The 4,912-nt window shown below is 41.6% G+C and overlaps 1 non-coding gene across 1 annotated transcript; it reads right to left on the reverse strand.

Annotated features, from left to right (window-relative positions):
* Positions 1-1,747: 1,747 nt before the first annotated feature.
* On the reverse strand, positions 1,748-1,820 carry TRNAA-AGC (transfer RNA alanine (anticodon AGC)). Its single transcript has one exon. It is a non-coding gene; the product is annotated as a tRNA-Ala (tRNA).
* Positions 1,821-4,912: the final 3,092 nt, after the last annotated feature.

The raw sequence follows: 4,912 nt of genomic DNA on the forward strand, positions 1-4,912 counted from the left end.
ATAACAAACCAATTACATGGTTTTTTACAAGGGTAATTTCTAATAGAAGATTACATGAAGTCAAAAGCCTATATAAACTACAAAAGTCCTATCTAAAATTTCATATCTAGAATTTCTTATTTTACCTTCATCTCTATCTCATCTTGATCTTCTTCGACCTGCAATACATTAAAATAAAAAAAAATCATTTGGTCAAAATATTGGATTCGCCAAGAGATGAACCATTTCTTGTAGAATCCAAAGGAAGTGATCTCAGGGAGAAACCCTGAAATCGCAGAGATATGTTAGGAAAATTGGTTGCTGCAGCCCATGGGCTGCTTTTACTGATGGGATTCCCTGGCCCGTTCCTTCTCTTCGTCTTGAGGTCAGCTGGTAAGTACTGGAGCGTCACAATCAACTGGACGGAAATTAAATCCGAAGATCGAGGGAGTATGTCAGCGCTCAGATAATCCAAGGTACTCTCAGTCTCATGAAAATTATACTCCCTCCGTTCTAGATACATCCATATTAGAGTCAATTAATATGAACCGGAGGAAGTATTAAATTTATTAAAATTTGAATGTATCTAGACACTATTTAGTATGTAGATACATCTAAATTTTATCAAATCTTCGACAACTTCGATGAAACAGAGGGAGTATATTCTTTCTGATGTACGTTGCAAGCAACAAGAAAATAAATAATACAAAGTACTCCCTTCATCTATAAAAGGGTGTCAACTTTGTCAAAATTTTGTTGTATCTAGACCTATTTTAGTATCTAGATACATCTAAATTTATCTAAAATTGAGATATCTTTTTACGAACTGAGGAAGTAGCATTTTTCTAGGGCAATAATCCAAAGTAGCTAGCAACACAAGCAAGAAAAATATGTGTACAAACAGTCCGACTCCGATCGACAGTGGCAGACGCAGGCCGCAGGAGGTGGTACTTAAGAAAGTGCATTTGTACACCCGCTTATCTTTCTATAGAAACTGATCTCTAAATGATTTTGAGATAGGATGTTTCTGGAATTACCCCTGCTACGTAGAATGGGATAGTGTCAACGTCCTTCATTATAGTACCGAAGATGCTCGTAGGCTGGTCGATGGAAAGGATGGCTTTGATTCAAAGAGATGGATCTAGTATCAACATGACCAACTTATGAAATCACTTCCATTCTCTTTCTATTGCTACAAATCGACAACAGTCCCTCGAAATTCCTGTTCGATAGGAACTCCTCTTCCTTTTTGAATGCATCATTGGCATCTCATATTGAAGCTCAAATTGTCATCTCCTGAATCTGTGTGTGCAGGCAGCATCAATTTCTCACCTAATGGTATCTTTGTTCTACCGGCACATACATTTCGATTTCCTTGGTCAACGGAAGTCACCTTTTCTTTTTCCTTGTTTTCGTCATGCGTCGATTCAACATTCGTTGGACTTTGTAGCTTCAAGGACGTAGTCATCCTCTCAAGATTCTAGTCATGATATTGCTTAAAAAGAAGCCCTACTTACCTAGATTATCAAAGGACCCAGTCGAGCCCTAACTAGAAAAGTGCATGGGTGACCAAATTTAGGACAAAGTAGCTCTTCAACCAGAAATAGCAACATGTTTTTCTTCTCTCTTCGGGGCACACACCCTATCGGGCCGCTCGCCATCACGGAGAATGACGTCCTGCTCTTACAGAGTGCAAAACTATTTAAAGATTACTGATAATGATAAATAACTGAGCTCCCAAAGAAGAAAAAAATCAGTGTTAATTTTTTGGAGATGCGGGGTATCGATCCCCGTACCTCTCGCATGCTAAGCGAGCGCTCTACCATCTGAGCTACATCCCCAGTGTGAAAGCAATTACGGTCACCGTTATTAGGCTTATACTCCAAACTTTTATCAGTGATGCCACCTGCAGGCTAGCTCTCTACGCACACAGCCGAATGAGATCGATGCGAAACTGCAATTAAGTTGTGCGAATATATGCTCGCAAGTCTAAAGTCTAGTCCGAACCAGGAGTAAGCGACAGTGTTTCGAATCGCAGAACATGTAGTACGGAGTCTTTGTTAGTCATGGACAAAGGCACACGACGTATACACCACGAACAGCATACGCCCCAGATCATGAACAAACTAATTAACTGCAAACTACACAGAGCTTCCAAAGGACAAAAGAGAGAGCAAACCGTACCATGAAATAAAAATGGAAAATGATTGCCTTCATCCGCAGGATCCGTTGCTTGCAACCTCCAGGGCGGGCATGCGGCGAGGTTTTACAGATTGTACAAGACTAGAAGGATGAGTTTTACGGGCTAGCTAATAGATGCACCCAATGAGGATTTACACATTGGAAACCTTTTCGCTAAACGAATGGCTTTAGTATATATATATATATATTTATAGAATTAAATGGTACGGAGTACATGGTTGAGGTACATGAGCTGTCTTCAATAATTACAAAATAAAGTTAAAAAGAAATGAGATTTTTTTTCAAATCTTCAAACTCTTTCTTCTTTCATAACGTAATGTTGTGTTTTCTGAAAGGCACCCGAAGAAAACCAAACCACATAGATGTAAATGTTAATAAAGGTTCTTCCATAATTTTATTTTGATCCCCAATGCCAAAGCTATTGCATCACCTGCGATCACTAAAGTAGTTAATCACTATCGGCAAAAATACCAACACCAACATTTCAGGGAAAAGCAACCAAACATCTTGAGATGTCGCTTGGGAGTCGAGAGTACAAATTATCATTGTCGAGAACGTAGCATTAGAGAAAAAACTATCGTGAGGACATATCTCCTCGTGGCAACTAAGAGAAAAGTTCCAAAATCGATATGACAAAGTAAGATCTAAAGACTCATACCCACCATTGACATTGTAAAGGAGATCTTGACGTTGAACAAGGCTGGAGATCATTTATTTTAGACAATGCCATCTCCACTGATGTGAAGTAAAAGAAGAAGATAACTGAAAAGATGAGGTGTCGCCTAGAGGGAGGGGGTGAATAGGCGCTTTAAAACTCTTACGATTTTGGCTTGTAAGAATATAGAATTAAACTAACATTTATTTTACAATCACAAATCCTAATATGCTAGGACCAACTAAGTGCAACAACAACAACTAGAGCTAAGCAAGATAGACACAAGATATATGTAGCACAAGTGATAGCAAGGTATGTACTTCAAGCACGATGACTATCACAAGGAAAGTAAGCTCAGGTATAGAAATAACCGAGGCACGCGGAGACGAATATGTATTCCCGTGTTCCCTTCCTTTGCAAGAAGGTACATCACGTTTGGAGAGGTGGGGGTCCTACGAAGGATTCCCCAATGCCACGCAGGCTCACCTTATTCTCCGAGCCTATCCCACGAAGGAATAGCCCTTTGCTTATGGCTAGCTTTTTCTCCACTCCGAAGATGGCAAGCTCCACAACCACTTCACAAGCTGCACGAAGGAGAAACCGGGGCCCCTTCACAATCTTCCATGAAGAGGTCACCGGGACACCAACCAAACCAACTAGGAGGTCACCCTCCAAGAGTAACAAGCTCACGGTCTCTCACTCGAACAAATCGTGGTGGAGAGCTCAACACTATGCAATGATGCAAACCAAGAACACTAGAAGTGTTCAAATCCTTCACACTCAAACCCCACCGAAGTAACATATGTTAGGATGATATTAGAGAGGAAGAACAAAGGAGTAAATCAACAAATGACTCCAAGATCTAGATCCCAAGAGTTCCCCTCACTTAGAGGAGGAATGGATTGGAAGAGGTTGTAGATCTAGATCTCCTCTTTCAAATTCCCCAAGAATATGCAAGAATCATAGGAGGGAAGAGAGAGGAAGCAAGCTCAAGTGGTTCAACAATGGTGGTCAAGAATATGCTCAAGAACCCCATAAAACTGTTGGGGAAGAAGCCCCTTTTATAGCCAAACGAAATATGATCGTTTGGGGAAGATATGAGAGTTTTTCGTGCAGCCTGGCAGGATGGCCTGGCACGCCGAGCTAGGGACCAGGCCACCTGGTGGGAGAGCCGGTCAGGCCGGGCCAGGGACCGGGTGGCCATGAGAGCCCCCTGGAAAACATCCAGTTGGCACCGGTGTGGGAGTCGGTCTGTGCCGGACAAGCCGGTGAGACAGCTGGCGCCACCGGGCCAAACATGAAAACATGTTTTACAAAAAACATGATGACTTCTACGTCCGAACTCCGATTTCGATGATCTTGGGCTTGTTGGAATCAGAACAACAAGCCCTACAACTTTATGCATAGAAAAATTATTGTCCACCCACGGAGTAAAAAACCACAAGATGAATATTTTGACCTATCTATAAAAGAGACACCGGTAAAACCTCCAAGCTCGAAAACGCAATAGAAGATGCATATGGATTCCGTTTTTGATGAACTTGGGCTTGTTGTGAAGCTAGAAACAAGCTCAAGAACCTCACACAGAGAAACACCAAGAAGAAATAAGATTTATTGAATGCAAAGCATGCAAAGGGTTGAGCTCCCTAAGATGATGTGATCAAGTTACTCAACTGAAAGTCCCTCTTGATAGTGCGACTATATATCCTATAATCCGGTCTTCCAACAACCACCTTGAGACCGGTAAAAGAAAAACCTAGCAAGGACATACCTTTGCCTTGCGCATCCCACTTGATCTTGATGATAACTCTTCAAGCTCCACTCAAGCTGGAATGCCTCACTTCATCATTGTTGCTTCGTGAAGACTCACAAATGCTCCCTCATACACCGTGATGGGAAAGTTCCATTGATGCAAATCTTCACATGTCCATTATCACCAAATGGACGGCAAGCTTCAAGCATATGATCCTCTTGAGATGCTCAACTTGAACTTGCCCAACTCAACCGTGATGACGATCACCACTTGACGTCATCCTCTCATGGGCTATATGAGATCTCACTTTTGATGCATGCCCA

The sequence above is a fragment of the Lolium perenne genome, chromosome 7, assembly GCF_019359855.2.
Source record: "Lolium perenne isolate Kyuss_39 chromosome 7, Kyuss_2.0, whole genome shotgun sequence".
Classification (NCBI taxonomy): domain Eukaryota; kingdom Viridiplantae; phylum Streptophyta; class Magnoliopsida; order Poales; family Poaceae; genus Lolium; species Lolium perenne.